The sequence below is a fragment of the Diceros bicornis genome, chromosome 33, assembly GCF_020826845.1.
Source record: "Diceros bicornis minor isolate mBicDic1 chromosome 33, mDicBic1.mat.cur, whole genome shotgun sequence".
Taxonomy (NCBI): Eukaryota; Metazoa; Chordata; class Mammalia; order Perissodactyla; family Rhinocerotidae; genus Diceros; species Diceros bicornis.
In genome coordinates this window covers 15249180-15275572 of record NC_080772.1, presented here as the reverse complement: position 1 = coordinate 15275572, position 26393 = coordinate 15249180, and the positions used below count along the sequence as shown (strand labels likewise).

At 38.2% G+C, this 26393-nt stretch overlaps 1 protein-coding gene and 1 long non-coding RNA gene across 4 annotated transcripts in view; one reads left to right on the top strand and one right to left on the bottom strand.

The window, feature by feature from the left end:
- Positions 1-26393, bottom strand: part of NKAIN3 (sodium/potassium transporting ATPase interacting 3) — a 605922-nt gene that overhangs the window by 579107 nt on the left and 422 nt on the right. The gene's annotated exons all lie outside the window — the stretch shown is intronic.
- Positions 26041-26393, top strand: part of LOC131396509 (uncharacterized) — a 30364-nt gene continuing 30011 nt past the window's right edge. The window contains exon 1 of the long non-coding RNA XR_009216575.1: positions 26041-26330. This is a non-coding gene — a long non-coding RNA (uncharacterized LOC131396509). The remainder of the gene's footprint in view (positions 26331-26393) is intronic.

Genomic DNA, 26393 nt, shown 5'->3' with positions numbered 1-26393 from the left:
ATCACAAAAATCCCAGGTATATTTATATTTATAATAGGTAATTGAGACAGAAAAAGAATTCCCTGTTAAAAACATTCTTAGATAATGTTTTTGTTACTAAATCTCCTTGGAATGTTTACAGGATGCCTGGTGGAGGTTAGCATGTGGCCCAGGACGTCCTTGAGAAGGGCAGGAGGGAGTTAAGACCACTGTTAACTCTTTCTTTCCCACATAGGGCACTAACAGATCCATAACTATGATCTCAGAACCACCGTCACACATAGTCATGCTACAATGGCATGAAAACACCAGTTGGGCAAATATCTCAAAAGGGGCAAGTGGGGGGTCCAGACTGATAAGATTTACATCTCTTCTCAGCAAATTGCAAGAATATATGAGTAAACAAATCATTTACTAAAAGTCAGTTTTACATGACCAATATTAATTTTGTTGGCATTAATAGAGTGGCATGACATGTACTTATCATACACATACATCTTGATTTCAGGAAGAAAATACAGACAATCCTCTCATGATTCTTGTCAAAAAAAAAAAAAGGAGTAATTGTGCTGCATAATAGAAGTTTAGTGTAGTTTCATGAATAATTGATGGTTAAGCTAAGTAATCAAACATGTTTATCACTTAGACCACTAAACATCTTAAACTGAAAAACTAGTTATGTTGTGTAGGGTCTTTTTTAGGCTTTATTCTGTTCAAAGTGTTTCTATTTTGGTATGGAGAATAACTAGATAAAAGCACAGAAGTCACATATTAGGTGACACAAAGTAAAAAAGAGTCTAATTTTTTATTGGATAATAGAACTGGAATAATTAGAATTCAAGAGATTCTCAGCTAGTTGGAATGGTTGGCTGAAATTAATATAATAATGTGAACAGACATAATAAAAACATACTACATTTGGATTTTAATCCAATAATTCTTTAAGTACAGAACAGGGGTTGGCAAACTGTGACCCACGAGCCAAATCTATCCCACCATCTGTATTTGTAAATAAAATTTAATTGAAACACAACCACACCCATTCATTTATGTATTGTCTATGGCTGCTTTCAAGCTACAATGGCAGAGTTGAGTAGTTGCAACAGAGACAGAACGTCCTGTGAAGCCTAAAGTATTTATTATCTGGCTCTTTGCCAAAAAAGTGTGCTAATCCCTGGTACAGAATGATTAAACTTAGACTGGTAACAACTTATGTGAAGAAGCTTTGAATTTTTAATTGACAATAAGCTGTTAAAAAACAAAAAAAGATTAATGCAATCTTAGGTTGTATTAATAGAAACAACAGTAGTTACAACTATAGCTAAGTTGTAAGTTAGTTATAATTACTAAGGCTATAGGTGCTACATGCTCAAGCCATAGCTAGAGGACGGGGTCAAGTTCAAATGCCCCACCTTCACAGAGATAAAGAAAACCTGAATAGCACCCTCAGGAAAGTAACCAGGATGGGGAAAGTCAGTAAATGAGTAGTAAGAGTAATATTAAAGGAAGCTGGCAGGTCTCTATTCCTTTGGAGAACAGAGTTGATGTCAATGGGTAGAATTTTCAAGATTTGGGCTAAACATAAGGAAATCTTTTTCTGAATGTTATATGTCTAACAAAGTTACTAGAGAAAATGATGCCTTTTGTGTCTGTCTCTAACCTTCCTATCAGAGAACTCAGATGAAGACTCAGCGCTTCTCAATGAGATGCTATTTATTATTTTAGGCAAGAATTTCTCATAGTGCAGGACTTCCTGTTCGTTGAAGGGCATTAGTATCTCTGCCCTTTGAGAACCTAAGTGCCAGCAGGACCTCATACACCCCACCACTCCCATCACTCTGATAACCAAAATGCCCTCACACAGGTCCAAATGTCCTAGGTGAGTGGAGGGTGCAATACTGCCCTGAGTTAAGAATGAAGCTGAAATATAATATGTTGTGGGAATTCCAAAGGAAAATTATTGAGTGATCTGTATCTAGGATTCACTTCTACTCCAAAAGTCCCTCATTTATTCACTTGTACAACGAACATTTATGGAGCACCTCTGTGTACAAGACACTGTGATCCTACTGTTTCATCTGAGGCTGGCTGAAGAGCAGGCTTTTTTTCTATAGTTTAACCACCATTTACTCCCTCTATTATTAGCCACATCTTTTTATGAATTGGTCGTCTAAGCTATGCAAGTGAGCAAGACTTCCATCCAGCAATCCTGCCTCTAACCACAGCGGGTAGGCAGGTTGCCTCTGGCTCACCATAGATCCTTGTGGACTTTCCCTAAGTGTTGTGGAGAATAAAGCTGAAGACCCACAGGATTCCAGCACACTAGCACACCCTTTGAAGAAACATGAGAGCTGAAATCAATTGTCTCTTCTCAGAAGAAAGGGATTGTGATAGATGATCTCTAACGCAGAAATAAAATTTAAAAAAAGGAAAAGATCCTAAGTGTTTTCCAGTGCTGTCACACCATTGGAACACTGAATAGCCTAAAAGAATTAAAATATAACTCTTGGTACTCTTTACTATATGGAAAATATAGCATTAAGAGAGCATTACATTATTGGCTTGATAAAGTATAATTGAAATTTTTAGCTCATACTACCCTGCAAACCTCTAATATAACCAGTCCAGAGTTGGGGATTATTTATGCACCTCAGCTCTTAGGCACACTCTGACACTTTATTACAGACAACAAAACCAAGCTATTCTCAATTCTCTCCCTGAGTCAGTCCCATGTAAATCTTTCTTTCTAAAATCCCCAATTTTGGACCTGTCAGAAATCTTGGGCTTAAAGACAATAGTAAGAAGAGACAAGTCAAACAGTTTATTGCAATAAAAAACCTCATTTTTGGCTCTATCTTGCTGTCATGAACTATTCTGTTGCAAGTTTGGGTCACAGTAAATCTTATTCATGCTGCATTCCAATTCTGACAGAAATAGATCCACTCAGGTTTATCATTTGAGTCTTTGACTCTCTGTATTGTTTCTAACTAAAACTACGCAGCCTGTAAATACTTTGAAAAAATTTTCAGAGAGAACACTCTGAATGTTCAATGCTAAGAAAATAGAAGGAATATGTATGTTCTTATGAGAGACATCTAAAAATGTTATATTTTTATTATCGATTTTAATCTTTTCACAAATTTTCAAAACAACAGTAAAAGAATAAATTATTTCTCAAGACACCCTAAAGTTCAATGTAGTCACCCTTTCAATATTGCAATACCAATATGTTCTCAAAGAAACCAACTGCAATATATTCTCAAAAAGAAAATTTGATATTTGGGTCACCGAACAATAGAAAAAAGCATGAAGACCTCTACATGAGCTAAAATAAAATTAATTAATTGAATTGTTTTACATTATTCATACTTCAACGTAAATTATTACTTTTATTTTACTTAACCTAAAGTACATGGAAATTTTTAGAAGACAGATGGGCTTATTTTGCCCCAAGTTTTGTTTTTATGACTTCTCATGAAATGGTGTCTCTGATGAGAATGTTTAATTATGCATTATGTACATGCACTTGTTTTCCACCCAAAAGCAGTGTCAGCAACATTAATGAGTATTATCAAATGCCACACAAGTCAAAGTTGCTGACATGAAGTAATTTACAATTGAGTATAACTTACAATATATGTCTATGACAGGAAAAACGTATCTTAAGGTGGAGCCACATAGCTGATAAGTGCTAAAATCTTCAGAAACGGGATAATAAAATCTACCTATCTGGGCATTAAAGATGAATATTCCAAAGCTTATTTTCACAGCCCTCTAAACTTTGCTATGCTGCATGCATTAACTAGAACAGACTATCACCTGCAGAAAGGAACATGGTCAAAGATAATTAGGATTGTATGCCCAGCTCAGCAGTAGAATGAAAAAAAATGGACTGCTCCAAAGATATATCATCTAACCTTTCTCAAAAGCAATTTTCTAGGGAATTTGAATAGAGAAACTATAAGATCGAGAGAGAATTGCATAAACTGGGCAATTTTCAGTTTACCAAAAAGCTTTGTTGCAAAGAAATGTTTAAAAGTTGGTTGTGTGGCATTCTTTTGGGCTAAAAATGTTTTTTGCAAGCCTAGGTAAGCCACAGTGCTGCTGATATAGAGTATTGCTGTATTAGTAAAATTTCAGGCTATACTTACCCACCATGCACAGGATTTTTATTGAGCAATGGTCTTCTTTTACAGAGAATACATCTGTCTGCACGTTAGGTCCAACCCTGTGACAAGAGAGGCCCCTTTGACCCCTGGGGCAGCGATGACAGTGACACATGTTGTATAAGGGGTTACTTTTCAGGCAGTGGCAGAGAGGGTTCACATTTTAGTGACCAGAGAAGAAAAAAGTATAGATCCGTGTGCCAGAAATGCAATAATTATCTTTAGATATATTAAGATATTTCACATTACCTATTTAAGAGAGAGTATCTCTCAAGTCAGTCTTCCTGGGTCAGACTCTCCCAATTTTCTGATATTGTGTGCACCAATGGGCTACCAATGAAACAAAAACAGCCTTTGTAGCACAGCAGAGACAACCTGGGTCTAGACATCCATGATGCAGGGCTGGATTCCCAGTTCTCCTTTACCTCCTAGTGATGTGACCTTGGGCAAGATACTTAACCTTTCTGTGTCTCATTTTTCCTATCTGTAAAATAGGGATAACATTGGTTATGTGTAGGGTAGTTATATGAAATGTGAAAAATTACATAAAATACCTAGATAGAAGTTATAAAGTTGAGCTATTATTTTACCTCCCTACTTATTGAAACGTTGTCAGCAGTTATGCCAATTTCAATAAAGACCTAAAGTTTAGGTCTTTAGAGAAACGTGCAGAACAGCCATTTTCTAGTCCTTCTTACTGACAGAACCCTGGCTCTGTTCACACAGTGAGGTGTCCTGTCCAGAGGATGAATCAGGCTGCACTAGGCCTTGACAGTTTTACAGCATTGGTCCAGGGAGGGCACGTGACCATTAAATACAGGGAGAACTCTGGAAAAGATTTTCTTTCCAGATAAAAAGAGAGCTATGAGAGAGGCAAGTCTCTTTTTTGTCTGCTCTTTTCCTTCCTGAGTTGAATATTTTCATGTGAAAACATGAGGCTTGGAACTGCTGAAGGCATACTGTACCCAGGGTAGAAGACCAAGGGAATTCCAGAAACACCAACCCAGAGCCCTAGCATGTTGAACTGGTAATCCAACCCCAGTAATTACTTCCCTCCAGAGTTCTTGTTGTGTGAGATTTATTAATAAACACGCAGTGTATGAACTCGTGCTTCTCAAACACTGTCATTAAGGAACTGTTTGTTTGTTTTTTAATTTTCAATCCGTTGAGAACAAAAACTTCCATAAAATACAATAAAAACAAATTCCTAGGATAATGGTCAGACTCTTTAATGTTGTGATAAATTCAAATTGCTATAGTTTTCTAAATGCTTTCTTAATTACTTAGCTCTTTGCAAGTCAGAAATGAAGTTTGTGTACAGATACCAGTCTATAGGTCACACTTTGAATAGCACTGGTTTAACCAACTTTTACCTGTGTACTTTGCTTCTTGCAACCAAAATCATCCAGATAATACAGGAAACATAGTAACTCATTTACCCAGAATTCAATATATATCTGCTGAGCAATTCCTACGTGTAAGTCAGGCATAGACACTGTGGGGAATACAAAAATGAGCAGGGCAGGAAACTTTCTGTCCCTACAACAGGGGATTAATATACACAAATAATAAAAAATAAACTAAAAATGCTAACAAGATGGGACGTTGGCACAGAGTAATAATTCAAAGATAAGCATCTTTAAACAGAAAACATATTCATGTGAATGTAGCATATTATCTGCCAATAGAATCATGGCAAATAATTACGGCAAACACAAGAAACGGCCAATGTTTGACCTAAAAACACTAAAATTTCATTGAAATTTCACCAGCCTTCACTGATTTAGTAATCTACTAAACGGAAAACAAATGGCTAAGTTTTCCATGTAAGGAAAAATGCTGTGCAGCAAACTGAATTGAGCGATTTGCTATATTGCCACAATTTTGAATCGTATCTATACAAGCCAAAATTTCCACTGCGGAACACAATGAGAAAGTTCTATGTATTATTTGTTATAACGCAGAAACCAGAGTTATTATACTTTTGAAAATAATACAATATAGTGAAAATATGTTTGCTTTACATCTAATTATCATATAATGGCAATGATGGGTGCAGCCCATTTCAACTCTTAAATGGGTTGACAACTCTTTTGACAGTTCTCAAAAGTCTCCTTAAAGGGCACACCAAGTAAGTCAACTCTTTCATTTCTGTTCTCTTTTGAACATGTTTGAAGTTTTGATAATGTCTATTTAAAATAACCATTTGCATTCCATATATGTTCATATATTTCTAAAGAGATTTGACATCATTTAACAAGAAAGTATGCATGTAAAAAGAGAAATCTTAATTTTTTGAATATGGAAAATTCCTAGCAAGAATTTTAATAAACAAAAATTTTTAAATTGTAATAAATAGTCTAGATTTTAATAAATCTAGAACCACTTCACACTTGCTAAACTCGTGATTTTAAGATTCTTTTCAGTAGCAGAACCCTTTTCCCAAATAAAGTCTTATTTAGACTTCAGTGTTTTATAAAACAGAGAATCTTAACTGCTCTGCTTAAAACACTCTGAGCCTTCATTTCCTACAGAATAAGATCAAGAGTGGAGTCCAGGGCTCCTTGCTTGGGATTCCCTCATTGGCCCCTCTGAGCAGCCAAGAGGCATTTTCTGGGACTCTAGGACTCCTTGGGACGTTTCAGTCTATGTGTGAAGGAGCACATTGGTGCAATGGCATATTTTTCAATGCTCACACCTGTTATTCCCTCTACTGAAGAAGGTAAGCTAGATTGTTTTGTCACCAGGAGACTCCATTTCTTATTGATATTTCTCATGTTAGATATTGCTAATGTTCCATGTGGTTTGATCTTCTACTTTGTTCACAATAATACTGTGCATAAATTATTTACTCATTATTATATCGATCAGTTAATCTGACCTAAATTGGTTGACACAGGGCCATTGCCTTCCTACTTTGTCTGGGATGACTTCCTCCTGGAAGCCTCCCAAGTCCCCTGCTCTCAGGCCAGGTTAAACGCCCACTTAGGACTCCAGAGTTCCCGAGGCTGAGTTCTCCATCATAGCACATTACAATGACATTATCTATTTTCTTAATTGTTTCTGGTGATAAGACTAGAAACTCAGGATAAGGATGATTTTTAATTCATCTCATAGACTGTCAAAAATATGGAAAGTAGTAACAAAAAAATTATTTCAAACATTTTGCTAGGTGACATGAATTTTTTTATTTTAAATGAATCTTTATTTTAAAATATTATCTTAAAATCATCATGCTCTATCTACTTGCATAAGAGCAATTGTAGCATCAATTAAATAACAGTACCTAAACTAAAAAGAGATCAAAGTTACCTGCAGGAGAAAACCCACGCAGGTGTTCTGCGTGGTTGTGGGGGTTCAGGACCCAGATGCTGTGAGCTGTCAAACCTGCAGGTGACCCCAGTCCCCTGAGGGCTCATGGTGGGACCCTTCTCTTTGCTGGGGGGCCTGATGACCCCGGGGATCCCCCCACATCTCTGGGCCTCTGGGGGCTGTGGGTGGAGCAGCTGGAGTAGAAGGGCCTCTTGGGAAAGGCTGGGACTTGGACTTGACCTTGGCCAGCATTTGCCTGGTGCGGTCATTTTTTCTTCTTAGCTCCTTGAGCTTTCTCGTGGTCCACACTGCTGCCATCCAGCTTTCTTGAGCTCTTTTCGCATGGAAGAGGATCCCCTTGCGAGCGTAGGAAGTCGTTCTCTCCACTTCTCTGCGCGCGTCTTCGGCCACCTTCTTGTAGAGGTTGCGAGTCTCACAGGTGGAGTTCATGTTTCTATACACGCCGGGAAGTTTCTTCTCGATTTCTAAGCAGCACCTTTCCTCCTCAAGCAATTTTTTCTGAAGTTGCCTTAAATGATCTTCATGAAATTTAGGCAGAATTTGAAGTTTCAGCTTCAGCTGCTGGATCTCACTTTCAAGCTGTGCATTTTCACACAACAAAGATGTCCCCTCAGTTTGGAGACTCGTCATTCGTTCCACAAGCTCTTCATTCATTTGCTCTTCTTCCCACAATTGTCTGGCCATTTCTTGACGTTCCTCTTCAGGACTTTTAAGGGACATATTGAAGTCAGCATCATCAGTGATACCCTTCAGATCGACTTCTGACGGATGGATGGATGGATCTCCAGGTTCTGCTTCCCTCTTCTGCTGGACATCCAAGTTCCCACCACCCACATGATCCCCCAGGAGCTCAGGCGAGAGGATGGTCTGCAGCAGGCTTTCAGCCATGAATTTTAATTGGCTGAGTTGATCTTTCAGGGCCCGCTTCATTCGTGAGTTGGACTTTCCCAGCCTTTCTTTCTCCTCCTCCTTTTTCTGGACGCTCTGGTTCCATCTCGCAATTTCTTGCTCAAGCAGTTCTACACTTTCTTGAAAATGAATATTTTCATGCATATCATCCGTTGTTTTCTTCTGAAGTTGTTCTCCATCTTTCTCTGAGGCTTTTAAGATGGATTTTTCATCAGTCACTTGGGAAGGTTTAGAAGGCTGGCTTTTCTGTACCTCTTCCAGAAGGTGGATGGCAGCCTGAAGTGATAACCGGCTCAGGTTTGTATTTATTGCCGACAAGCACAAGATTTGTAACGTGGGAGGACTGGCCTCCATCCCAGGCGGCCTGAGGGTGTCATCGGCTTGTGTCATTGGTCCAATATTCTGACTACATTTTCCACAGACTACATTGCGGGCAGAACATCTTTTGCCTAGCGCCTTCACACTTCTTAAAGTGTGTCCTCTCTTTACCATCAAAACCAGCATCACAACACATACCAGGATCTCCCAGAGGAATGCAGGGAGACCTGGGACGTGTCTCAAGCTTTCAGAAATCACCAGCAGAGCACCTCACAGGTGCTCCAGGATCAGCAGAAAAGTGGATCCGATGGCAGGCAGCGGGCCCTCCATGCCTGGGTAGGGCTCCAGAGCTCTGCCTCCGAGTGCCAGTGTCCTGTTGGTCACAACTGACCTCTCAGAACCCTGAGGAGTGTTCCATCTCTAAGGTAAACAGGTGGCCAACAACCAGGGCTGATCCGTTGAGCTGGGGGAGGGGGAAGCCAGCAGATTCTAGAAAAGAGTTCTCCCTAACTTTGCTCTGAAATAGAAAATGTTCTCCCTTATCCAGGCACTGGGGAAGGTGGAAAGAACTGATCAGAGCTTGGAGCTCAGCCACTGTAGACCCACCTGGACCTACAGCAAACCAAGGGGGTCAAAGCAGGGCTAGGCCATGTTCCTTTCTGTGCACAAGAGCAAGTCAGAGCAGATGGGGGGTCCCCATCACCAGGAGAGGTCCATTCTCCTGATCTAAAGTTTCCTTCTGTGCAGGGTTGCCTGGTGCTGCCCACAAAGATCCCAGGGATCTGGCTCCTCTGAGGCTCCCTTTCTCCTTTGTGTTTGGTCACTATGGGCAGAGAGGGCCCAAGGACTGAAGGGTGTTCCCAAAGATATTAACTAAGAGACCAAGATTCCAATCCTAACAATTTAGGTGAAATCAACTGGTACTGGCAGAATCTTATGATTTCATGAATTTTCTGTGGAGCCAGATTGTCCCTGTTCATTCCAAGTGTTTCTGGCAAGGAGTGACTGTACTCCACTGGTGACACAGCGACCGGAGCTCCTTCCCTCACGTGACCTTCCATCTTCAGCCCATGCCTCCCAAGGTGGCCCCAGGGAGGGTCTCTAGTCCACTGAGCCATCTTCAGTTGTGGGCCTCTGGGGGGGGAGCAGGTCCTTCTTCTGGCTCAGTTTGCCACCTTTATTTCATTAAACCACACCTCGCTCTCCTAGTAGCTCTCTGTCAGACCCAGGCTCAGAGCCTCCTTGTCCATCTCCTGGGATTCCATCATTGTTCCCCGTCCCTTTACCTTAGGATTGCTCCCAGCAGGCTGTGGAGTGCCGCAGCTTGGGAAGGTGGCTTTTTTCCTCTCCAAAAAGGAATCTCTGCCTCTTCTACCTCAGTCAGCACTGTCCATTGTTGTGGGGGTTCTTTTTATCCAGTTTTCAGTTCTCTCTCAGGGGTAATTGTTCTAAGAGTAGTTGTAAATTTATTGTGTCCATGGGAGGGGGTGAGTTCAGAGTGTACCTACACCGCCATCTTGATACCATCTCCAGGTAATGTGAATATTAACCACAATCCTACTACAAGTATTAGGCAAAAAACTCCTACATATGTTATAGCAGTTACTCATCTTATAATCCTCTGTGCTTCAGACATTTACTGTAACTAAACCATGTTTTGTTATCATACTCACCACACTCTATGAGGGCAGGGTATGTGTGCCCTAGCCAGCCAGTGTCTGGTACTGTGCAGGACACATGGTTAGCCCTCAATTAATACCCATGAATGAATTCATGAATAAATGAATGGGTGAAGGAATGGGTGAATATAATGGCTTCTGAAATTTAGTTCAGATCTATCTAATTACAATTCCCTGTTGGGATTCCATAGATGAGGCTCTAAAAAGCCTCACAAAAAATCACGTTGGTGGAATTGAGTTAACTTTAAGTGATACAATTCTATCAAGCGGGAATAGCAATGTTCAAAAATGACTCAGCACTCAGGAAAGATATATGCTATTATACAACATATTATTAATGTTTAAACTCACTTTTCTCTACACAAAGTTAATAGATGGTAGAAAACAAACATAAGATAGGAAAGGCAGAAAGAAAGAGAGAGAGAGAGAAGAATAGATGAAGAAAGGAGAGAGAGAGGGAGGTGGGAGGGAAAGAAAGAGTGAGCTCCCTTGAAGTAAAGGAGAACTCAATTTAAATCAGTTTCATGGGGCATGGGATATCCTGAGAAATACGCCCCTGGGGTACCGTTTATTGTCACTGTGGTCATATATGATAAATGCAGGGATTACATCGCATATTTGAATCCACTGACTTTCATACTTAAAATCTTAAGCCAAACTATTTGAGAAGGCATCATGAGATATTAGCAGTTTGAAATAGTTTTAAATTCCCTCGTGCCTCCAAATCTGAAATCACCTGATTACAGTTTTGTTGCCACATCTGTAAATGAAAATGTGTACTGAAAGAAATACAACCAAAAAAGTTTCACCAGTGTAGAGCTTCTCAGAGACTTGAATTTAGAGTGTTAAAAATTTAAGTGTGAATAAAAAGAAAAGGGAACTGGCTCAAAGATGATTCAAATATAAAATATACTTTATATCATATTTAAATTAAATTACATTATTTCAAATTTACAATTTTAAAAGTAAATGTCAAAAATGTTTGCTTTTCAAGTGGCATGTACCTATCGTATGTCGGTAAATATTTACTGCATGGTTTATTTCTCTGCCTCCCATAATAGTTATGTGGTGGTTAATTTTATATGTCAACTTGACTGGGCTAAGGGAGGCCCAGATAGTTGATAAAACAATATTTCTAGATGTGCCTGTGAGGGTGTCTCTGGGAAGAAGTTAGCATTTGAATCAGTAGACTCAGTAAAGAAGATCTCCCTGAGGAATGCTGGTGAGTATCATCCAATCCTTTAATGGCCCGAATAGAACGAAAAGGCAGCAGAAGGGAGAATTTTCTCTCTCTGCTTAAGCTGGGGCATCCATCTTCTCCTGCCCTTGGACATCAACCCTCCTGGTTCTTAGACCTTCAGAATCAGACTCAATTATACCACTGGTTCTCCAGCTTGCAGACGGCTGATAGTGGGACTTCTCAGCCTCCGTTATATATCCTATAATAAATCTCCTCATATGTACATATAATAGAATATATATATCACATTGACTCTGTTTCTCTATAGAACACTAATACAGGCTATATCTATCCTTTTGGACAAAAGTAGCCCCAATCTATTCTATTCCTCAAATCTTTATAGAAATAATTTCCAAAGTCTTCTTCCATAAACTTCACAACACATCTTGTTCAGAAAGAATGTTGACAGAATTTGATCATGCCTACCATTTTGGAAAGGAGAATAATTATAGAGCAGTCACTGCCATGGCCTTCCTATGGATAGAAAAGCAAAAGGAGCAGTAGAAAGAAACAGGCATCTACTCTCAAGCACCAGGTAGTAATTTTAAACAATAATTTGGGAAGTACACAGTTAAGAATTGATCACTCATCCACCTAAGTTAATGTCAAACTCGTTTTCTGTAAGGGTACCTTTTATGCACCTGTTTTATCCACCATGTGCTGCCATAAGGTGCGGGTTTCTGATATCACTTTTCTCTTATGTAAGGAAGTAGGCGTGCTGGAAATGTCACATCGCTCCTTTCTCAGCCATATGGGTGGAAGAGACCAGATCATAAAACACTGCTCCAGGTGGCTTCTAAGAGTCTCCAGAAGAGTGTCACTCTCACAGAAATACAACTGAGGAGAGAATTCATGGCATGACACAGGCAGACGGTGGTCACAGGAGCAGTGGCACAGGCACCGCTATGTTGTAATTCTACCATCATGATGGACAGCTGAACAGATCAAGCTGGGGTTTGTAAGGTAGGCATTCTTTATAATGAAAACCAGGATATAAACCTCAGTGTCTGCATCTTCCTCAGTAGTAAGAGACTGATGCAGGAAGCCCAAGTAACAGATATAGCTAAATATGGTGCTAAGTTAACATCAACCACATCTTACTGTATGAGACAGTACAGTAACATCTACATCTATCTACATCTTACTCCAATAACAAAGGATAGAATCACGAGTTAGCAGTTGTCAGACCTTGGGAACCACCAAGAAAGCTTGGTGGTAAGGAGGCAAGTGGGTAAGGAGGCACAAGCAACCACATTTGTAAGGTGTCCAAGTGTCTCTAGTAAGCCATCTTGATGTATTGTAGCCTTTCATTCTTTCCACTTCTGAGAAAAAGTGTTTTGGCATATGATTTAAAGTCTTAATGGCAACCAATTGAAGACCTGAAGATAATGATATAGGTACTCTCCTGACTCTGTCAATAACGGCTCAGTAACTGGCGTAGGTCAGAATATGCAGAGTGGGACAGTGACTCCTGGCATGAAGAAACCAGGGACTGAAGCAGGGTCGGGCCAGGGGGAAAGGGAAGAATATTGTCCTTTCAACATTCTGAGACAGCACCTCGTGATACTAATAATCCACCATTAGGCTAAATAATCTGAATTCCTTCATTTTTCCTTCTGAACTAGTTCCAAATTAGTATTCTCTTTCAGTTTGGCTGTGTATTTCACAAAATACTTCACTATGAGAATAGAAAACTATCATGTTCCTTTGTTTAAATATATCTGATCAACACTGACAAGAGTGGATTGCTACTGATCATGCTTATATTTCTGCATTCCAATATTCGCTGCTTAAAGAATATTACATTGCTGATTCATCTTTTGTCTGTAGTTTATTACTGTTCAGATTTTTATCTCCAGGACTTTTTGCAATTGTTATCATTGCACACAGTGGAGTTTATACATGAATATGTAATTTAATCCTGCCAAAAATACCATTTCTCTTATACTTGCAAGTAATAGAAAAAAATAAGTCCAAATATCAGGAACTCCCAAAACAGTTCAATGATTTTATCCCTTAGGCTCACAGATGAAGTTTATAAAATTTGCCATGATTTACTGCACTAGCTTTTCACTCACATTTAGTTCAATCGGGACAACCTATTTCTAATGTCATCTTTCTGCTGCTATCTTGGTTTAAGTTATATCACATGAAATATTGCTCTTATAGCGCTACTCATACCATCGAGTTGTGATTTCCCCTACGAAGTCAGCCTCCAGTACTCCTCCAGCACCTTGGAGAAAATCATGCTACATAGCAGCTAACTATCTATCCACTAATTCTAATGCCTGTGGGATAACAGTTCTCCATTGCTGTTCCTTCGTTTTGGGTCATGAGAAGCACGTAGCCATTGCAGGTGATGCTTGACCCAAATCTCAATTTTAGATTACCTCTTAATTAAATATAATGCAAAATACATATTGACTAAAGAACTATATTTCTATTTATAAAAAGAGATTTAATTGCCATTCTCATAAGAGCATTTTAAACCTTTTCATTGGTAGAATGGCAATTAATCAACATTTTGAAATCAAATTAAATGTTATAATGACTAAAAACATAACAAATATAAAGTTTAAATGCCCGAAAATATGTTTAAATATAATTATCTCTTCAGCTTTGGTATGGTCCTCTAAATATGAAAATAATATTATTTCCTCAATACAATGGGGAAGAAATAGAGCAACTTGAATTAGAATCCATGCTGAATTTTTTTAACTACTAAACCAATTTGTCATCAATAAGGAAAAATATAGTAAGAAGATCAATATTCTCTACTTTATATTGTCTTGAAAGAAAATCAAGCCATTACTTATATCTTAAGTCAACCTCCCCCAAACCTTTGCCCTCCAATAAAAGTATCAGGAGTAGTGAAGGAGTTAAAAAGTATGTATAAAGGCACTTATGGACTAGTCAAACAAACATATTAATAATAGATGACCAATGCTCCTCTGTATGATGTAGTCTGTGAAATGTTACAAAACGTTAATTCTTCTACTTGTGAAATGCTTCAACAGAACCACGTGTGTGAAGGACAGATCCCCGAGGATGAATCCATCTGTGTATTTCTAACCACATCTCTCTTTTAGATGAAAATAGTGTTAGGGGATCTTTGAAGGCTTCCTAATGGTTCAGTGGCTTCATCTAATGCTTTCCTCTAATAGGCCTTGCATTTAAGATGCTCAGTCAGTGATGTGGCTGCAACATTCAGATCTTTGACAATCATACACTCCAAGGCCAAGGAAGAGCTTCCCATCAGAGAGCAAAAATAATTTGTGTCTTAAACTTTTACGGAGAGAGAGGATACTTGTGAGTAGAGGTCCGGATGGTATTAGAAGATTATATCTGGACAGTGAAAGCATTGTCAGAAGTGGTTCATCTGTTGAAGAAAATAGAGCATGCAAAACCTGAGGAATATTTCCTCTGCAGAAAGCTTGCATTTCATTCTTTTGTTTCAGGGTAAATTGGGGTGCCTCCTGAGGGACTCTAAAAATAGATACCAATCATGAGGAAAACTACATTTTACTAACAGATATGGAAGAAAAAAAAGCTCTTTCAAAGAGTTACGTCTCTTCTAATTACTGAAGTCACCTGGATCACATTTTAAAAATCACATTTTATGTAAAGAAATTGCTTGCTTAAATGCTCTTTTCAACAGGTTTGGCCTGAGCCCAGAGAAATGTCTCTTTCTTTTAATCCAGTCATAAGGTAACACACACACAATTTTGTTATCCACATTTCTATGTTTCTGATGGCTTAAGCCATACCATAACATATGATTTCAATATTCTGCTTAATTTCTCCACATTTCAGTTTTCTCATCTGTAAATGGGAATCTATTAATATCTGCCTCATGGGGGTGTTATCAGAATGAAACAAGGCTACTGAGGTGAAACAGGATTTTGTTCCATATTGCAACAATGATTACTTTTTAAGATTCAGACAATAAATTTTATGTGTGTTCTCAAAAAATCACCTTCTCACAGCCTCCTTCAAGATTGAATATTTAGTATTTCGACGTGGGGACCATGGAAAATTCAAGCTCATTCCAAGCCTGGAAGTACCAGATGTGACGTAAGAATGTATTTTGATCTTTTTGCCATTGATTACGTGACATCCCTGTAGAAGGAGCTAGTTAGGACCAATAACACAGACAGGTGGAGGAGTTGGGCATTGGAGTAAGTCCTCCTTCACTCACGGGAATCGATCAACACCCATTAGGCAGAAATGACTCTCCTTCATAGTGAGGGATTCTAGAGTCTAGTTAGTCACTAGAAGTGAAACCTATGAACCAGGATCAATTCTGGATCATTCTGTCACAAATCAATTATCAACTACAATGTTTAGGGAGATCCAAAAGCTATTATATAAAAGAAGTTAATATTGGAATTTTTGAAAATAAAAACTTCTCCATTATGTTTAAACAGTTTTACAAATGCACTCAAAGCAATAAATAAAACCCTTAGGTTAGGAAATATATCTTCTATCCATGCATTAATTAGTTAACCTTAAGGGCTTATAAATCAGTTTCTACTTGTACAAGGAAGAAAATCAGCTTTCTTCTGGTGAAAGGCCCTGCCCAATGGCACGCTGGTAAATGTTTAATAATTGGCTCTGAGGGGTGGGAAGAGGGCCCGATTTGTGGTGCTCACATATTTTCATGATGTAAATACTTCCACCATGATAGATTTTTAGCCACCAATATGATGTCACTAGATGCAGAGTTGGAAACAGATGCTCAACAGCATGCTGTTATATAGAATTTCTACCATAGAGACACAATAGATGTAAAATAACCCCTGAAGCATGATACCACAACAATGCAGTAAAATAATTAGGAAAGGTTGAGTTTGGGATATTTATTACCTTTGTTTTTAATGTAATTTAAAATTTATATAATTAATTTTTAATAAAGTCAGTGTTTAACAACTGGCTTGCAGAAGCTCTGGAAATGTAACAGTGAACTCTGCCCACTTGGCATGAGCCGGCTCCAGTACGTCACTGCCCCCATCTGCTACTCATCATCTAGACGAAAGGCAAATGTGTAGAAGATAGGTTAGACGCTGAAGCACGAGAAGTTCGATTTCAATATAAGGAGGACTTTGCTAAAAGTAAAAATTTCCATTCTCAGAGAAATTTAAGAATCAACGGGAGCGTCTTCGGTATCGAAGATTCATGCACAGTCCTGCTGTGGTGCTAAAGACGGGTCTAGATAACTTCTTGAAGACTCTTCAAATCTAAGATATGTTACCTTTCATGAAGTATAATTTGAAAGAGCACCTCATCAAGAATTTATATTTTAAATACAAATTGATAAAGAATTGCCATTAACGAGAATTTTATATTTCCCATTATCTTAATTATGATCAGTTACAGCTAGTTATCAGTACAGGAAATGTAACTTGGGTGTAGAGCATTCCTCTTTGTACCTTAATTAACCGATTTAACCAATCAACCTCCATAGCCTAGAGCTTCCCGCATGCAAGCACTTCTTATACTATGTATTAATCAATACCAAAGTACAACTATGTCTCTAATTACTGGAATAGAGAGAAACCATCAGAAATATATTTACGACTTATCATCACATCCATTGAGCTCATATCTCTTACGAGAATCTGATAGCTAAAATCTCATTCCAATACCTCTTGTTAATAAAGGAACTGGGCATTCATAATGCAAGTACCTGTGGAGGGAGTGGAGAGAAGAAACTCAAACATTTAATTCTACTCAATAATTCAGGAACACAATTAATCAGAAAAACCATTCTAAAGAGTGGTCCTCTATGCAGAAAAGAAAAAAACAAAAAACCAGCAAAAAAGAACAAGATCATTAACACTGCCATGATCTTGCCCCTGCTTCCCTTAACAAGGGACTATCTAATACTTGCAAGCAGAGCCCTTGTCATAATCCCCAACCCCTGTTGCCCACTGGCCTTCACCCTCAATCTTCCTTTCCCAATAGACAGATGCTTCTCCTCCAAATCAAGGAACTGGGGATTCTCTTACCAGCATCAAACAGAACACTAATCTACTAGTTGAAGGGTTTCACCTTCCCTAACTTATGTCATCAACTTAGACTCAATGCTTTTACCAGATTTTTTTTTTTACTATGCCCATCTTAAAATATCTGTTCTACAATGCTCTACCTGGACCTATGATAAGAACATTCCATTAAAGGGAATTTAGGGCCTATCTCCTATTTTATCTTAGTATCTTTGCAAAATATATCAAATTAAAAATGTAAATTACATAGTTTGTGCTATGTGTCATTTGCTTGCACTACCATTTAACTGCCATTCTGAATACTAACCATTGATGAAGTGTTATCTTTTAGTCTAATGTCATATTCTGTTGTAAGTGTATGAAGATTCACATACATCAACACCAATTAGTGCTAATGGGGATTAAAAGCATGAATTTTGATGCACCTAAGAAAGAAGGTCCACTTTAACCTTATCGAGTATTTGCCAGTCTCCCTAAAATTGACGTTCAAAACATCTTCAAAATTACGTTTGAAAAATCTCTCCTTTTTTTTCAAAATTAATGTTAAAATTACTTAAGTGTAACATAACAAGCATTACAAGAAAATGAAAATAAGCAATTAAAAAAATAATTTATGCTTTTCTTTTCAATTTTCTCCTTATCTAAACTACTATGAATCCTAACTTACACATTAATCAGCTTTACTTTCAAAATGATTAATATATTTATTCTCCTGTTCCACATCATCTTCAGAACGATATCAGGCAGCTAACTTTCAAAATGCAAAACTAAAAGGCACCGAATTCCCCAGCCCCATGCCAGGGCGCCCCTTGTGGCAAGTGGAATGAGTGTTGGATTCCAGCCTAACACAGAACACCTCTGTGCAGTGTACAAAGCACACAACTCATATTAAGGCTCTGGATCAAATACACTCTGCTTCTCATCTTCCTGGATTCTTCAATTTGGCTGGTCATCTCTTTGCTGCATTTTTCTTCCCAGCATTATTAGTGTTTCATTTGGACATTGGGACCTTGGGAAAAAGGGAAGGTAGATGCTTCTACTCTTTTTCATCTTATTCTGAAAGCCCTCAAATTTTGTTTTCCATTCTGATTTTTATTTTTATCTTCAATGAGTAATTTTTATTAAGCACTTGAAATCCTGCTTTTTTAAGCAAGATGCAGTTCATCTGATGAAAACAAATACTTAAGAAAATAGCAAAAATATACATATATAGATCTGTTCTTTTTTCTGCTCACTCTTCTAAACTCTTCCAAAGAAACTATGCAAAGTTTATGTTAATGTGCATTTGTCTCTAATGCAAAATCTTAAGTAATATTGACTCAAAATTTCTTAAGTTTAAATTATTTGAAATTCTTCCCTTACATAATCTGGATAATTGTTCACATCTTTCCTGGGGACCTAAAAGATACATTGTAAAATTTGTGAGAGAAATGTGAAAAAATATGGATAAAGCAGCTCATTTTTTCAAATAGAAAATACTATTGAGGTTCTAGGGATAGAAAGCAATTTATTTTTCAAAATCTTATGATAAGGATTATCCTCATGGGGGGAAAAAGCTAGGCAAAACAAAAATCCACATGGAAGTGATCAGAATGAAAATGATTTGGTTAAAATTGGGGGCAATTTTTTAAAAATCAATAGCACTTGATATTTTATGAAGAATAAAATAGCACAAGCATATATAAATATTTTCATTTCAGTGAACTTTGTTCATTTCCATTTTCTCAGTTTTGCAACTCCTGTTTTTGGTACTGTTCTCAGCTCTCTTGACACTCTCTCTCTCTCGAAGTGATCTCATCCAGGGCTTTAAATTCTGATATTGCTCATGATTCGTAATTCTGAATATTCATCCAGTCGTGTCCTCTGAGTTCCAAGCTCATACACCTGACAGCTACTTGGCCTTAGGTATCAAAATCTTAAAGTGTCTAAAACAGAACCCTCATATCTCCAAACAAACACTCCTGCTCCACCTCCACACCTACAACACCCAACTTTCCCACTTTCACAATTACATTCTGTTATTCACAAGATGTGTAGGTCAACCCCTCAGCAAGTCCTAGGCTTTCTGCTCCTAAATTATGTCTCAAGTCCATCCTTTCCCTCATCTGCTCTGTTATTACATGTGTCTGACTTGTATTATCTCTTGCTCAGAATAACAAAAGAGCATCCTGTTGCCCATTTCCTCTCTTGTTTCCCTCTAATCTAGTCTCTACTCAGCAATGAGAGTATTTTGAAACACAAGTCTGATGATGACTCTGTTTAAAATGCTCCAGTGGATTCACACTGCTCTCTGAATGAAATCTGGTGCCACCGCATGCATCCAATGCCATCTCACTGCGTGCACTCTTTCTCATACTGAGCCATAGCCACACCAGTCTCCTGCCATATCTAGGAACCTACTAGGCTCTTTCAAAGCTGGAGACTGCACATTTGCTTTCCTCTGCTTAGAATGGTTCCCCTCTCTTTGCATGACTGACTCCTGGTCATTCTTTCAGACTCAGCTTTCAATATCTGGGAAGTCTTCCTGACCACCTCATCTAAGAAGATCCTCCCTCCTTCTCTCTGTATATTACGCTTTTCATCTCCTTAATGGCACTGAGCAGTATTTGTAATTAGGTAATCTGTTTACCTATTTATTGACAGCCCTTCTGCCCTCAGATACAGAAAACTCCTTAAGAACAGGACTACATCCGAAGAGTTTACACCTGTACACACGGTGCTTACGGACTCTATGAATATTTGTGGAATGTTCTTGATTATTTCGAGGTCAGGAAGCACAGAGCACCATAAAGAGAGTGCAGACTCAAATCTGAACCCTGGTTCCATCATTCACCAGCTGTATGGTCTTGGGCATGTTACTTAAACTCTTTTTGCCTCAATTTCTGAATCTCTAAAAGGAGTGGTTCTGAGAACTACATGATTTCATAGATATTAAGTACCTAGAACAATGTCTGGCACATTAAAAAAAACAATAGTGTAGCTATTCATTTATTTATACATTAATGTATTCTCCAAATATTTACTGAGTGTTTACCCTTTGCAGGGTGTAGTTGAAGATTCTGTGAGTAAATCAAAGTCTTTGCCCTGTGCAGACTTAAAATCCAGTAAAAGAAATAACACATATGCAAAGAAATAAACACAAAGAAACATGTGATTAGTGTGCTATGAAAATAAAAAATAAAAGACCTGTATTAGTTTTCCATAAAGTTTTCTGCAAAGTCTAAACTTTTCTAGGGCTGCCGTTAACAACGTACCACATACTAAGTGGCTTAAACCACAGGAATTTATTGTCTCATGGTTCTGGGGGCTAGAAGTCTAATATCAAGGTGTTGGCAGGGCTGTTTCCTTCTCAGGGCCGTGATAGAGAATCTGTTCCATGCTTCTCACCTAGCTTCTGGTGGTTTGCTGGCATCTTTGGCATTCCTTGGCTTGTAGAAGCATCACTCTGATCTCTACCTTCATCTTCACATGGCATTCTTCCTGTGTGCATGCCTGAGTCCAAATTTCCCTTTTATATAAGGACACCAGTCATACTGGAGTAGGGACCCACCCCTACTTATTTTCCAAATAAGGGCATATTCTGAGTTACTGAGGGTTAGGTCTTCAACGTAAGAATTTGTGTGTGTGGAGGCAGGGCAGGTCACAATTCAACCCATAACAAGGTCATAATACAATATTTCCTGAGAAAATTCAATACTATGGATGTACACTTAAATAACAAGAGAAGAGATCTGCAAATGGATCCAAATTTGTAGAAAATTGGCTAATGTAGAATACTGTAATGATTTCAACATCAATCACGTGATAACTAAAGTCTCATTATTAGCCATAGTTTTAATTTCCCTAATCTTTTCTAAGTTCCATGAGATGAACCAGAGTATTTAATACAGAAAAAGTAATGAAAACTGAATGACTAAGAATTATATTTCACAGGAGAAGAGAAAGAGCTATTAAAATTTAAAACATGTTAAAGCAAAAGTATCAATATATCTACGTAGTTAAAATAAAGGCATTTCTGCATCCACTGCCAAACATCTATGACAGGTGAATCTTACATTTCACAAAACTTAATTTAAAAACACGTTAGCACAACTACAGCACCGTCATTCAGACATTCAGACACCTCTCAACACATTTTATCTCATCATTACAGTGTCCAAGGTGGTCACAAGGTGGTTTGAATGCGGTAGGCAAAGTTAACTTGGTTTTCACTGTGAGAAAAACAATTACTAGTTTTCTTTAATTTGAGAGGATGTTCTCTAAAATAAAAACATACGTCCAATCAATGTGTTAAAAACTGCTTGTTTTCTATCAATCTTCTAAAGGTTTCCGTTACTATGGATACATAAAGTGACAGTTCTGAATTTGGTTCCACTGATTATTAGGCCTAATAGGAATATGGCTGTCACCTTTCCATAAAGTGATATAGGGTGCAATAAATCTCCCTGGTAATAACAGCATCCAGGGACAAAATTTTGTTGAACATGTCTTGGAGTCTGACCTCTGTGACACTGAGAAGACGTCTAACGCCCTGTGGGAACAATTCCTGCCAACCCAAGTTCAACACTTCACTGAGGCCGCTGTCAGAAAAAGGCTCTGAAATTACATGTGGAGTAAATTCTAGACTTTAAAAACACACAACTAAAACTCATTTAAATGTGGCAATTAAAAATAATTTACCAAAAGCATATGATCAGGTGTTTTTTTTATTTCTAGATTACACATATATGATAACAGAATACACATTATTTTTAAACAAGCAAAACCAAAGGTATCCTTACAAAAACGTATTTAAAAGTTCTTGGATGACTTGATGAATCTAACACTGTAATGAATTGCTTTTTCAGAAAAGATTTACTTTGCACAGTTTTCTCTGGGCATTTATTCATGCTTTTCACTTGCTCATTAAATTCATCTAACAGAATTAAGAACATGAATGTAAAATCTGGGGCAAACACACAAATTTGCTTGAGGGCAGAAGCAGAGAGAAAAAGTAATGATGGGAGAAAGCCAGAGCAGTGGAATGAAGAAAGTAGAAAGAAGACTGAGATTTTGCAAACTAAATTCATCCAAATCCACTAGCCTAAAAATGATAAATTCTCTTCCATGATATTCCCAATCTGATGCTTCACTCCAGAGGGTGGTTCAAAGGAAATGTGAATGAGATAATAAAAACCTTTTATTTGTTTCTTTAACTTTTAGAAGGAACTTATGTGCCATCTTTTAATGACCTACACAGTTACTTCTAGTTGTTAGCATGTAGATTCTTTTCAGCAAATGTGTTCTACAAATACCATTCCCCTCTCAACATCCACACTTATTTACCGCTTCATAAGCTCCATCTTCCAACAGCTGGCAGGAGCAGAAAAAAAACATGAAAGAGAAAAAAAGACAGCTGGCTTCAGTGGAAAGAACACTAGATCTGGGAGTCCTATCCAGTGGTATGCTGGAGTAGACTTATATCAGCTCAGAGAGTCAGTTAAATTTTTAGGAATTTGTAAGCCACTTGTTAAACACAGCCATTATTAAAAATTAAATAACATAAACTTAAATTTAAGTAAATCATATTAAAAATAGGGGTACTACATATTTAAAACACATCCCTTCCTAATTATTTTACTCTGTTTTACTTTCTTTCTGCTTTTGAGGTTATTTACGCCTATTTTATCTGTATGATGGAAATACTATATATTTCAAATTGGCCAAAGTGGGAGTATTTATATATAAAAAAATTGGCAAATGCTAAAAATTAGAGTGTAACATTGTTTTGCTGATTGTCGAGACTTAAGAAAGCAATGGAGAATTTTTTTCCAATAACGCACATTAAACCTAAAATGTGTCATGTCATTACATTGTCATGTCCCATGACATTACATTGTCAATAGCATGAAGAAATTGAGGAAATAATTTTCCAGTGTTTGAAAACTATTACCCAATTCAGCAAAGAATCTGCTCATGGGTCATTGAGAGGTCATGACCCAGTCGACCCTCAAGCCGGACCAGGGCAACTGGAAGCATGTCACTCCTTCCCCTGTCCTTGAAATGTATGTTCTGCCCACCATTCCCACAGCGGGAGCCGTTTCAAGGATGCAGCCTTGAGAGAGCAATGCGTTGTTGAGACATCTGGATGGTATACATGACTGAACCCTGTTAAGGCCTCTAAAAACTTTTAAGATTCTAGCAGGTGGCTGTGGAGATCTACTCATCTTTCGGCAGCTCAAGACAAACTTGGTATATTAGTTCCCTTGCTTATTATTAAACCTGCCACCTACCAATCTAGCGTGGTCTGCCTCTTTCTTCAGTCTCTCCTTGCCTCCTGAGTACAGGGGTCAGTTTTGAATTTCACTCGGGGAAGTTCCCGAGGTTGTGAACCAACATCATGTCATTGATGGAGTGAAGTTCCAATACTGGCTTCCTTGATTTACTTTCCTAGTACTCCTCGAAGTAAATAAAAATATTAACCAGCATTGATGTCAGCACTACAGAACCAAAAGTTTATCAAATTCAACAAAAGGATTCTGCCAGAATTAACTGGCTATGTAGAATTTACAATAAAGAAAATTACATATTTTATTATTATTATTGTCAAGTGAGTGCTACACATCCTTTATATATATAATATTTATAATATACTAGACAATAATGTAATATATATAAAAATATATATTTTGTTTTGTCTGAGGTCCAATTATTCAGTGTTTAATAATCACATCACATCGCCCCACTGGCTCTACCATCCAAAAACTATTGATTTGGAAAAGTTGTTTAACTCTATGAGTACCACCTTCCTCATCTGCAAATTAGTGAAATAGGTGCCTTCCTCAGAGGATAACTTCAGGAGTGAAATGAAATCACGTTTATGCAAAAACCCTGTAGGGATTGCAAATGTTAATTACTATCATAAATTCAGCAAATATGTTTCAGCTCCTACTATGAGCTCTCCTAAGGACTGGCAGGGTCTGCAAAGATGAATAATGTTTGATCCTTATCCTCAGGTTACTTACAGTCTAGTGATAAAGATATGCCTAAATAACAAAATAATTTAAGAGAATGAAATGTGCTGTAACAGAGGAAAAAGCAAAGTGCTACGCAATTAAAGAGAAAGAAGTGAGTGATTTTACCTGGACCACCAAAGAAGACTTCATAAAGATGGAATTTGGGAGTAAGCTTTGAAGAGTAAGTTACATTTGTATCAATTGAGAAGGTGTATGTGGAACATGGAAGCATTCCAGGCTGACAGATGAAACACGAAACACATTATCTTCACAAATATTATAATACCAACTAAGGAAATTATAATTATACTGATAACTCTGCTGCATCAAAAACCCCCACACATTATTTCCATGTAAAACAGAAAGAATTATGCCATTATAGATTATACAATCCAGTGTGCCTATCCACAATCTTGCATATTCAAGGGTTGACTAAATATTTTTTCAATTTTTCCAATTTATAAGCCATGTCCATTTCTAATAACCAAAATGTAGACTATCCTCTGGCCTTCTTTCTTTAGTGAAAGAAAACATTCAGGCTCAAGTGCATTTTTAAATTATTTTTTCAAGACAACTCTATAAAATATGTCCTATTTAACAGTACAGAAGGGACTGTCCCATAGATTTAAAGAAAAGTAGCCACTGATTTAAAATCTATAAATACATAAATTATGGACACTATGTAAACAATGAAGAGCACATCTAAAGTGAGGTTTTTAATGGGAGAATGGAACACTGGCAAGAGAAAAGCGAAACCTTTTAAAACATTCACGGGAACAAGGACTAACTATTAAAGAAACAGCATTATTTTATTCCTCAGTTAATGAGTCTCACAAGGGTTGACATTACCCAGTAAAGTTCGCTGAAAAGCTTTTTCCTCTTGCGAGTTAAAATATGCTAGTTAATGTTTGTGACTTTACAAAACAAACAACACTTAGAAGAAAGCTTGCAGAGCATCTGCAGAATCTGTCTTAGGTGTAATAAAAGGGAGATGTCTATTAATCTCTCACACACAAAAGTCTGACACAAAAGGTCTATGGCCTGGACCTCAAGTGACTATGGAATAGACCACAGGGCCGGTCTAGGTCCCAATAGGACTTATGTTAAGAAAAGCATTCGCTCCACACTGAAAGCCCTTTTACTCTCCACTCTGGTGTCTAACTTCCCATTACATGCACTCCCTTGGCAAGCCACCTCGCCAGCCAACGGAGCCTTTCATTACCTCGTTGACAGCTGTCAGTCTGTCGCTGTCTGAACATGGAGCATTTCAGCAAAATTTAAAGACAAATTGGATGGGCAGGGGCTGAATTACTCTGTTTAAAAACACAGCCAGACCTCCTTCCTAGAAATCCAAGACACACCACCTTTCAACCTGCTGAAGGTACGAACCACCTCACTCTTAACTAAGAGTTGAAGCTGCTTCTGGCCCCTCAGAAGCTGGGCATTCCCACGCACCTTCTAATTAAACAATGTAACGGGAAATCATCCCAAGAAGAAAGAACCCACAAGCTCCGGTGAAACTTCAGCAGGAATGCGGAGGGTGCTAAAGCCAGTCGTCCAACCGAGGGGCGGGGAAATCTCTCACGCCCCCGGCGTCTCGCCAGCCACCCCTGGACCTTGTGGCGACATCGGGCAGGGGCCCTGGGAACCCCAGTGCGTGGTTCCAAGAGGGAGACCGCGCCCTCCCGCAGGGCAGGGGCGACCTGGTGAGTGTCCGCGAGGGAGGGCAGTGCGAGTCAGAGCGGCGGGGAGGGAGGGGACCGGCGGGA